A 12323-nucleotide genomic window follows, 5' to 3' on the forward strand; every position below is an offset into this window, starting at 1 on the left:
GAAGTAAAGATGCCTGATGGATACAGTGTTTGTCTGCTGGATGTGGTCTCCAGAGGTGGATCTCTGAAGATAGCCCTTAAGAGAATCTTGTAACAGTCATGGTCCTATAGACTGCACAATTGTTTTGTTGTAAGATTGCCTCTGTGAGGGACTAGGTTTGGATCACCTCAAGCCACCCTCTCCTCTTGATTGGGCTGCAATTGGTACCTGAAACGTCAAAAGTTGCAAAAGGCAATTTCATGAACTATCTACTGCACTATCACACAATCTTTTGACCTTAAATATGCTGGAATATTCAAAGGGTTCCATCAATATCACAATGTCTGAGACCTGACCACCTATTGGCCTGGCAGCCATGCATCAAAATGAAGGTGCTAACATTCATCAATGTGAGTGTGTCAGCAGATGTATGCACCTTAATTTTGACTGCCAATCAAACAAGATCAAATCACTTGCAACACAATAGCTCTACCACTACCAACACTAGGGGAAAATCTCTACTGACCAGATTTTGATCTAGTGGCATCGGATGTACAAAATGTCTGTATTGGATACAGTGTGGGGCTTCTGTGTGTACAGTATGTGATATGCAGACTAGAATAAACCTCACAGTAATTGTCTTGTCAATCAGTTTAGTCTAATCAGGGCCAATTGGAAAGTCACGGCACAAGAGAAACAGTCCACCACAGTTGGTCATACAATGAAGAGAATCAAACCCAACTTGGGAGGGTGGGGCTCTAGCAGTACTAACAGTAGAGGCAACAATTCTGAAGCAACCAAGGCTAAGGTCTACACCTCCAGAAAACCTCAACAGATGAGGTTTAAGTCATCCACTTCCTAACCTTGACAAAACAAAGTTAGTTCTTCAGTTGAATGTTTTGATTTCAGCCTCCACATTGTCGCACAATACACTTTTGAATCAACAACCCAAAAGTGGGGCCATTAACAATCATAGGTTTATGTGTGAGTAGCCTATTGGCAGAATGACTCCACTACATGTGCAACAGTGTATGTATGAAACTTCCCCGTAAACAAACTCAACTTGCAGCTGACTTTGTGCATGTGGCTGAGGGGGGCATATTGGCTGTGTTCCAGTTGGCACTTTGGATTTGGTGCTGCGGGGCTGGTTTGGAAAGACAAACACAATCTCCCAGACACGCATCCTATGTCATCATCCAGGCCCACATTCTTTACACCACAGTTGGGGACAAAGATTGGAAAAATTATATGCTGGCCGACATGGGTAACTAAATGCATCCTACATACAGGAATAGGAGGGTCTGTGTTCATTCCTAAATGGAGTCAATGTGTCCACAACAGAATCAGGTTCAGTGTTAATCTTGCATGCAAGTTTTTGCTGACTTTGCACTATATCACAACCCCATTCTTTTGGCCAGAGAAAGACCAAGCTTGGGTACCTATCCTCATACAAACCACATCAAATGTTATCACCAGAAGGAAGGACCAAATAAGTTGTAGGCATCTACCCTAAACCCTAAACCCTAAACCTGGTGCAGAATCTTCAACTTCTGTGCCTGTTACTTTCCAGCTGTCTATTGTTACAATTTGTATTAATGCTCAAAGAAAACTCTAAGTCTACAGATGGTCTGTAACAGATGCCTTTCCAAGGTCTATTACTGGGAAAAAAGCAAAGTCTTCAACAAAGTTACAATTCAACTCCAGTTGGTTGAACACTAAATGAGCATAAACCATGTTGTAATATCTTTATTAAGAAAATGTGGAAACATGTATCAAGAAGGAATCTACTGGACCAGACTATTCTGAAGGTACCAGTAGATTTTAGGTTGTAGAAGACTTTTATAGAGCTTGCTTAAGAAGATATAAAGTCTTACTATAACAATTTTTTTTTTTACAAGTATAAATCATGGGCAATGATAAGACATATTCTTAAGATTATTCAGAAATATAAAGCATCTTACCTCTTTACATAAGTTTATTTTAAAATATATATATATATATATATGTATGAATCCCAATAATAGCAAAAGATAATATTATATTAAAATGAATTTATATTATGATTAAATAAGATATTTTTTAAAATGCTATTATAAAAGATTGTATTTGTACTTTCCTATTTTACTAATAATATGTTCTACTATATATTTCAAGGCTTTTCAAAGTTACATAGATGTACTTTTGGCATTGAAATTCTTTACGTATTGTAGAAAAAGAAAGAAGTATATATGCCATCATTCTATATTGTGGCATCTAAATCTTATCAATACTATAATATTTTAGGATTTTTAAATTTTCAAAGAATTTTTCATCTACATTGAATTCTATTGATGAATTGAATTATTAAACAAAATAAGGAAATTGTTGATGGTACCATAAAAATAGCTTCTTTATGTATTATTGTATCTAATCTAGAAATATAGCATTTATTATATTAATTTTTGAAATAATATTATATTATTATTTTATAAATTAAATTATAATTATAAAATATACACATGCAATGAATTTGTCCCTATAATTGTAGAGACAAAAAATTTATTATTTTCTTTAAAATTTCAAGGAATATATGTATATTTTAAATTTTTATGTTTTTCTTTTGTTTTTTTTGTTTATTGGTTGGTTTTTTTTTAAAATTTTTTTTCCCAATAGTCCAATAAATATTTGTATTTTTGTTAAAAATTTTAAAATAATTTATTGTTATATAGCTTGTCTTTGATTTCTTCTTTGTATTTATACATTATTTTTCAAATCCCAATATTATTTTTTATTCTTCGTAATTTCTCCATTGCTTCTAAATTGATCAAAGTCTTAATTTTTCATATTTTTATTCTAATTTTTACATATAATGAGTCAAATTTAAAAAACTAGTAATTATTTAAATGTGACATTATATCAATAATAATTAACAACAGATTTTTTAAAGTATTTATAAAAATATTATAAAAATATATATTAAAAGTTATTAACATAAATACTTTTTAAAGTTCTTTTGAAAACACCAACAAAAGTGCAACAATGTTTTTTAAAATTTATTAGATTTTTATAATATTTTATGAATAACAACTATTTTATAAAATATATTCGAATCAATGTACATACAAATTTTCTAATAAATATTCATTGTATGATCAATTGTAATATAACTATTAATGAATAAGATTAAAATTAGTTTTAATAAAGACCTATTAAAATTAAAAATCTGAAATATTTTAGTATCTCAGAATTTGATTTTTAAAAATTAATATATTTTCATAGCTTGTGCATATTTGAAATGTATTATATGATAGAATTTTTCAAATATAGAATTCCTACTCTTTTCAACTATAATCTTTATTACAATCAGACCTTGTTATTATCAACCATATTAAAATCAACTTCAAGTAACAGTCAATATATTTTGCTAGTCCCAATCTCTACCTATCCTACACTACACTATATAGTCAACAATTTCTTTGGTTCTAAGAAATTGAATATAACAAAGGTTGACTAAATTCTAATTATGTTATATTCGAATTTTAAAAGACGATATGGCATTTAATGTATAAGATTAAAAAATATTATATTATATATGTTTTTTGAATTAAATTCAATATCAATAAAATTTAATACAGAAGTAATTAATAAAAAAGTGATAGAATTTCAAAATATATTCTTCTTACTTAATGCTAATCTAAATCTTAATATATATATTTGAAGGTTCTCTTTTTTTTTCAAATCAAATTTCTATTGGATGTCATATTGTGGAATATAATATCTAATCGAGCCAAGCCTTACCATCATATATACTTCAAATAATTACATTTGGATGTGTTGTTATGTTGCATGTTGTTTGTTTAAAAAACATCAAACTTCTTGTTGTAATAAGTTTCAATAAGAAGTTCTTCCATCTCTTCAATTCAATCCATCATCTTTTCTTTGTCTTCACCTTTTGTCACTAACTTATGCATAATTCAAAAAATATTGATTCTATATTTCCAAAATTTTGTAGATATGTAATCAACTTGCTAAAAGAGCCATATATTAAATCTCATAATCATACAACCTATAAATATCAAGATATGACCTTCGAAAATGACCAAAGTTGAAATCCAATCTTGTTGGATCCCTTTACTTCTAAGTCCTCTTATTCCTTGATGTGGTGAATTTGTTACTTGAAACCACCTCTCATAAATAGCTTAGCTTGTCTTTAGTGATTTTCTAGAATATCATATTTTAAAAAAACCTCAATCAAATTCCATACATCAAAATCCAATATATAAAAATCTATATTACAAAACTTTGAATAAATACATATTATACATGTAGCATGTGATTCTCCTATCCTAAGATTATTTGACATTCAAAGTACCTTAAAGTACTAAGAGAACCTTCAAAATCCAAAACTCTTAACTTTCAAGATTCAAAATCTATTCAAATGATTAAACTCTCAAACTTCACCTCTTTAAATACCTACTCTCTAATCTCATTGATTAATAGGAAGGCAAGAGAAATAGGGGTTAGGTCTACTTTCAATGGCTATAATTTGGCCATTGTTGCTTTTACTACCGGTATTTTAAAATTCCACCATCTATCCTACTATTTTCCAATCTTCAATCAAAGATTGATTTTCAACCTAAACACATACTAATATATAAATAATACTAATAGAGTTAATACATAACAAAGAGCTAAAGTAATCATATAATCAATTTTTAATTAATAAATGGTCCACATCATGACATTATTATTATTATCACATCTTTGGCAACCAAAGTGCACATGATTAAAAAGAAGTTTTTAATATTAATTTGATAGTATAATTATAGAAATCTAGTTGAAAATATAATATTATGAAAAATGAACATTGTAGCTACTATATTAATGAAACATTATGGTGGTTGTATTAATGGTACATTCTATTTGCTATATTAATGATGCTTTGTAATTATATTCAACTTCTTATTAATTATTTTTCTAGCTATACAAGCTATAATATTTGGAAGAGTGATAGTGACAAAAAAAATGATTTTTGAACCACATTCATTTGTTCCTTAGGATTTTGGAATAACAAAGAGAATGTAACATAGTAAAGAATGACAATAATAAAGTTAGAGTGTACATGCTCAAATGCTTGGATCCTTCTAGTTTTACTTAATGTAAAATTTTATTATTCAAAGGTACTAGATGCATTGGGCCTCATAAATTCTTTTGAAATTCAATACCATAGTTTTCATAGATGGTTTTTTTTGTATTAGAATTAATTGTTAGTTCCACAAATCAAAGAGTTTTTGAAATTACACAATTCTCTAAATCATTTATGAAAAGCAAATGAAATTGTTATGGAGATATTTTTCAAAGGTGGTTGGTGGAAATGGTTTCTTATAAAAAATTTCCAAAAAGAGAAGCCAAGTATGTAGTTAGAGAATTATAGCAATATCACAAATTTTTTAATTTAAAACACTTTGAATTATACAATATATCTATTAGATAGAAAACTCATAACAAGAATCTACATCATATATTTCCAATTTGAAAAAGTATGTATATTTTTCCTAAAGAAATAACCATAGGTTTGATTTGAAATCTAAAAAGACAATACTTCAAATGAGATATTGAAATTAGTTGGAAAATTTCAAATAATTATTTTTTACTTAATCATTGTAGAAAATTTATAATAATAGCCTTACCTATAACTATAGAAGTTAGTTTTTTTATTTTACATTCAATTTCATGTTCTTATATATATATATATATATATATATATATATTTATTTTTTAATTTTTAATAAAGAGTAATATGTGTCTCCTATACGTCAATATGATTTTATACGATTAATTATAGCTATGAATCACAATGAAGGATATAATGGTAGATGATAGTATCAATCTTATTAAAATTAGGATATTTAATTTTTTTATTCTAAAACATATTTAGTTGTAAATTTTTTATTAAAGTAAGATATTTAAATGAAGTATGATTGTGATATGTTATTTGTTGATTACTTATTTTAGTGGTCGATTGGTGATGACTCTCGTCATCACATCTCATCTCTAACAAAAAAATTCAGAATCATAAGCTCTTCTACATTGAAGCAACTTTGGATTAAAAAGATGACTAAAAATCACAATCTATTTTTAAAAATTCAATAATTGCTAATGATGTTGGAGATTGTTCAACTCCAAATTCATTGATACTGAAGAGATTATGGAAATGGTGCTCTAGGGCCAAGAGTTAGCATTTGCTGCTTTGTAACTATACATTGCATGTTTTACAATTTAAGGTACAAAAGATGCTTTTGAGGTCCAACTTTATTTTTCTTCAATAACATTAGTGCATAAACTCTCCTCACAATGATAGCTAAAATAATTGAGAATTGGAATGTTTAAAAAAATCCTTGCAGTAGGAAAGAAATATCTATTATTCATATAACAAACTCTTTCTTGCTCATATTCCTAAAGCAAAAAAGTCCAATCTTGATGGAAAATGTTTTTTTGGTAGAATTTGAGAGGGAAGAAGGGGAGGATGTTGTGTTGAATTTGGATGAATTATTCAATTTTATGTGTTGAAAAGGAAAATACTTTTAGCATCTCAATATGCGTCAAATACATTAGTATATTTTTTAAGGAAAGCCCTATAGCATTATTGCATTAAGAATGAGCTAACCAACAATATGAAATAAGTTCACATGATTTTAGTTAAGTCTCTAGAATTTGTGTCCTATTTCTAATGAAACCTTCTATCAATAGAAGAAGGAGTAGGGATAGACTCTAGTTTTAAGGTTGAATCCACAAGGATTAAACCATGAATAGGGTTAATCCATAATTAGGATAAAGTTTTTTTTTTTTTTTTTTTTTTTTTTTCATATGATTTTACTTCTACCTTTTCTTCACTTCTCTTGGAATAGTACCATGCTCCTCCATTGCCATTGTCCTTGGCTACTTTTTATGTTTCTCTTTATGTTCCTTTTGACATTCATCCATTGAGCTTTGGTACAATCTTTTTTCTTCATAAGCACTAGTTAAAGCTGAAGTAATTTTTAAAGTTGCTACCATTCTATGCTCCTACCTTGTCCCTTTGCTTCATTGTTTGTAGTCCTGCACTTCATTTCTTTAATTTCTTCTTTTTTATTTCATGTAGTCTTTCTTTGATAAGTTAAGACTTTCTTTGTCTATTGACATTGTTCTATAACAACTATCTTTCATATTCCACTTACACCTCCTTTATAAAGTATATAATTTCCTTAAAACTATTCCTTAACTTATGGAAGAAAAAACTATACTTTTGATAATTGTTGGAATGGATTTTGTTGAAGAAGAGGTAGAAGTGTTCAAGTTTAGTGTTTACATAGATAAAGTAGAATTCTTAAGACTATATTGCAATGTGCATTTCCTTAAAATTTATAGTTTTGCAAAAAATATGTAGTTGATAATTATTGACTTATATTATTATTTTTTTAAGATTTATCTTCTAATTTGGAATTGGAACCATGATGGATTTTGCCTTCATGATCTCTTCAAATTTCAACAAGATATTATGGATAGTGGGCAAGAGAGCCCACATTCTTCTACTTAATACAATCCCACCTCTAATAGATTATGGAGGTGGTTTGGACCCAAATCCTTAACTAATGAGGAGTTATAACTTGTAGGAAGTGGAGTTAGAATTAGGATTTAAAGGGGGGCTGGGTGTGAAAAAATTAATTAAAATAGGATGTAAAAAGAAAAACCCCTATGACCCCACAACACATCACCCCACCATCTCTATCACCTACAAACCCTTTCTCAAACCACCTAAAAGAAAGTGTTTCCCTTTCATAAGTTATAAAACCAAACTTTCTAAAACTTAGAACTTATAACTTAGTTGCCTTAGAACAAAGGTCGTTTTGGCAAAAATCAATTACTTATTTTGGAGGAACTTATGGGAGGTAAGACTGTACACTACATGCCAAGGTAACAATGGAGGAGCCTTAGGTGGTTGATGAGGGGATAAGAAGTTGATGCTATCATCCAAGAAGGGCACCAGTCGACGGGCTGATTCTCCCGAACCACAAAATACTTGTCCTAGTATGAACCCTCATGTTTGAAGAGTCTACAGTGAGCACTCCCAGGCCCACAAATGCACCCCAAATATGGCTATGGTTCTCTCCAGACTCTGAACAAGTTTGGCCTTGCTCAAGTTCGGCATGATTGGTCCCAAAACCTTATTGTAATGTAAACTTGGTGGTATCCATGCCTTGAATGTAAGAAAGCAGAGCTATTTCTCAGAGGGAGTTGCTTTGACATCCTGATGCCCTTCCTAGAAACCTGTGATTGATCATAGTTGAAGAAACTTGAACAAATGAAGATTACATCTAGTGCCATAGGAAAGTGCAAGATGGAACACCTTTCGCCCTTGAGGTTGTGGTTTACAACCTCCTGAAGCCAGCTCCTGAAGAGTTCTCTGAGTTCTCTGAATTGTTGGAGTTCATTGTTGGCTTCCCCTCGACCTTTGTGGTCTGGATCGAGAACAGGTTTTTATTCGAAGTGAGGTATGAATCAGTTGGATACCGTTACTCTGACTCCGATCGGTTGCAATGCATCCCCTGGCCACGCATAAGCTGCGGTGGATATAAGCCAGACCCTGCTTGCCGCATTTCCTCTATCGAGGCACTTACTTAAGTGTCCATATCTGTGTGCCTACACTAATTGCATCTAGAGATATGAACGAGTTTTTCTCCTGGTCCATTTCCAACAGCTGTGAATCTGTTCGCATCAACTGAGTAAACTATTAGCTGGCCCACTGCTCAGTGGGCTAATCAGTAGCAATGAGCGAAACATAGAAACGGATGCACAGCATGATCAGTTTCACTGCATCTGCATCTCATGTTGAAACCTAATGCGCAAATTTGTTTAACAATTTTAAGGTAAATGAGTCCAGGGGGAAAAAATTCACTTTTAGTCTGGGGAATTCATGTACCTCTCATATGAAGGCGTCGGCGATTGAACTAGGTATTCATTTTTTGAGTATCAAACGCTACAGCTGCTGCGAAGGTCGAGCTACTGGTCTCCATCCTGTCTACATAAGGGAGTCCTGAAGGATGGGAGTTATTGGCAAAGAATCCTCAAGGTACAACTGCAGTCGATATGTTAAACGATATTGCAGTGTAGCTCCAGAAATGGAGTACAGAATTTTGGGATAATTGTCACGTTCTATGATCACCTTATGTAAACTGTATGAATACATGTACCATGAATGTACGTTACTAGTGCACAAATTGTACTACTTGGGCAGGAAAACAAAGTATTCTTGCTTACGTTGAGTCGGTACTTGATACCAGCATTGAAGCCTCGTCTTTCACTGAGTCGGGTGATTTCCTGGCATCACAGACAACGGCTTTGAATCAGATTGCTCAAGTGCCGCTCTTCTTAGAACTGACTAGAGGTGCGACGTGTACAAGAGAGGTGACTGACCTAGATTTGGCAAGCATCCGCGTGATGAATTTCCGCTTGATGTACACCCAATTCCCGTCTTCTTGTGCAGGTTCGAGTACCAGGTAGACGATGAAGGCGATGTAAAAAGTAGTGGCCGCTCTAAGACCACTGTCACCACGGTAGACTAGAGAAGGGCGCCGAAAATAGACACAAACAACAGGTACATGTTGATTGCCATTACCAACGGCGCAATGCTCCAAGCTATAACCTGCAATCAGTCGAGTGTACACGACATTAAGCCATGACTAACTGCAACAAGGAACATGGTCATAACTCATACGAGAACAGAATTTATTGCAAAAACAGAATCCAAGTCAGAGCAAAGGCACACCCTTAGCATCTACCAGTTGCGTGCGCAACTGCGTGATACAAAGAAGCAGTGATAATGCATAAAGGTTTATAGTAGAACTTAAGGTTTCCAGGCCATGGCGTACATTGGTAACTTTGCTAATAACAAAAACACCCATAACCCGTGTGTTGGACACTAAACACAGGAGCGGGATGAGAGCAAATGGCAGCTGAATGGATTGCAACACATTTAGTCATTCGCTCAGATTATCTAGTTCGTTCTCCGAGCTGTCGAAGGCAAGAGCCAAAATGATAGTTGGAACGATTGCGACAAGTCATGTAACCAGCACTCGACCCCATTTTTTCACACGCAGGTCGAGGAAGCCATCCATGACAAATTGCCCTGCAACAGAACAAGCGCCCATTAGATCCTGCCTGATCTGGACACCTCTAGTCTGCCTCTTCGTACAACATATTTCTCTGAAAGCCTCAAAGTATTTCTCTGTGCCTATCCCTTTATGAATTCTGTCGCGACTAAGACAATTCTGAGAATTCAATCTTCGTCATGAGTTACCCACTCGCATTCCTGAACTTTAGTAGGCTTCTTAGAAAAACCAAGTCATGTCAAAGACATACCAGTGTATGTGCCTGTCATCGTGCTGCTCTGACCAGCTGCTAACAATCCAATGGCCCATATATAAAAAATTGGGAAAAAGCCACCCCCATATCTCCGTTGAAGGTACTCCCCAGCATTTGCAAGACCAATAATTCCTGCTTCCTCTTTCCCATAGAAGGCCTTGGCAAAAATAGCCATGATGCAAAGGTTGATCAAGAAGGAAATGAAAAGAGCGACCGCCGATTCGATGTTGTAATACCGAAGAGCTTCGCGCACGCGGCTCTTCTTGGAGGTATCTATGTTCCGCGATTGGACTAGAGCAGAATGCAGAAATATGTTATGTGGCATGATGACAGCCCCAACGATCCCAACCACCTTGTCCACAGCTGTTCTGGGGACGGAAGGAAACACAAGACCTGGAAGGCTGCCACCAGATATTAAGCACGGTAACTTATATAATTTGTAATCACGACAGATCTTGCAAAATGGTCGAGTTGAAAAGAGAAGCTAGCGCACCAGAGGCAACAGCTTGGACGTCTGAGTTGGTTTCGCCGAACATCCAAGCAAATGAAACCTCCATGATTCCAATAAATACACAAAATAAGAGCTCCAATTTCCAAACGCCGAAATTCTCCAAAAAGAGGAACAAGAACCTGGAAATATTTACATTAAAAAACAGATATCAGTCTCTCATCAGAGTACCAAAGGCACGATTCAATTCCCGTCACACACATGCTCCAAAAAGGCTTGTAAACCTTGAGGATCGTCACCAAGTTTTTGGTTAAAAACGAATCGAACAGCAAGTCTGTGATCCCAATCACAACTCAAAGATGCAACGTGTGCCTCTAGAAAAAATTGGTATAAGATTAAGAACATGTGCATACCAGTCGATGCCAGTGATGAGCACACCAGCCCAGAGGGGTATCCAGCCATTTGATAGGAGCCGGAAGGCAATAGTACTTCCAATGACCTGCTGAACATCGGCGCCAATGATGGCAATCTCGGTCATGACCCAAAGAACCAAACGGGCCCATCCAGGATACTCCACTCTGCAGAGCTCTGCCAAATGGCTACCCGATGCAACTCCCAGCCTCGCAGCAAGCTTCTGGATAAGAAGGCCCATGATCGTAGCTCCTGGATAAGAGGGCGTGTCCCGTAGTCGCCCCCAACTGAAGGTCACTCTCGATGTTCCCCAGGTCAAGGTAAGCAATTCTCATCAAAAACCCATGTCGCTGGTTTTGCTCGGAGGGCCTTCGGCAATATTGACTCAGTGGTGGATTCCTGGATGAGTTCGACCGGTTTAGGGAAAATGATAACTTTCTTTGGATCGACCACCTCATATTCTAGCTCCACGGATCATTGGAGCAATAGTTAGATGTGCCACCGGGGTCAACTTTTAGTTGTAAATCGTTTATATAGCTTGAGGATCATATAGAAGCAGTTACAGATTGGAAAGAACCCAAGGCTTCTCCAACAGCATGGTCATGGATTCGAACGGTTTATGCGACCGCTGAAACGCATTCAATTTTGCAGCAGTTGGCTTCTATAGATCTGATCGTCCTATACATCTAAGACCTCATGTTTATGGCTTAAGAGACCATACTCTTGACGAAATCTTGCAAATTTGGAGCAGTGCATTTTGTGAAGAAAGGTTGCTGAATTCTTTAGTGAATGGAACCTCCGATAGCGACCGCTGGCAAGTTCCAATCTTGAGAACGTCAATGTTCAGGTAGTGTTGTATCCTTTAGAAAGCTCAGACGGGAAGGCCAGGTGACTGGAGGTCTCGGAGAAAAGTATATTTGGGTTGATTGTCTCTGCATCATGCAAGATGATGATGCCGACAAACTGAAGTTTTTCCTCAAATGGACTCGATCTTTGGATTTGCATCCGTCAAAAACGTTGCAGCTGGGGGAAAAGATGCAAATGCAGGTCTTCCCGGTATCAAACCAGGTTCACGAACCCGCGAACAAATACCTTTCACGGTCAG

At 34.6% G+C, this 12323-nt stretch overlaps 1 pseudogene across 1 annotated transcript; it reads right to left on the reverse strand.

The window, feature by feature from the left end:
• Positions 1–8876: 8876 nt before the first annotated feature.
• LOC112280765 (metal transporter Nramp3.2-like) lies at positions 8877–11676 on the reverse strand (annotated as a pseudogene). Its single transcript, XR_016502752.1, has 7 exons — positions 11221–11676; positions 10853–10989; positions 10357–10752; positions 9867–10123; positions 9412–9640; positions 9256–9315; positions 8877–9031 (listed from the first exon to the last, which is right to left on the reverse strand). The product of XR_016502752.1 is annotated as a metal transporter Nramp3.2-like (transcript).
• Positions 11677–12323: the final 647 nt, after the last annotated feature.

Source organism: Physcomitrium patens, chromosome 4 (genome assembly GCF_059467195.1).
Source record: "Physcomitrium patens ecotype Gransden chromosome 4, ASM5946719v1, whole genome shotgun sequence".
NCBI lineage: Eukaryota > Viridiplantae > Streptophyta > Bryopsida > Funariales > Funariaceae > Physcomitrium > Physcomitrium patens.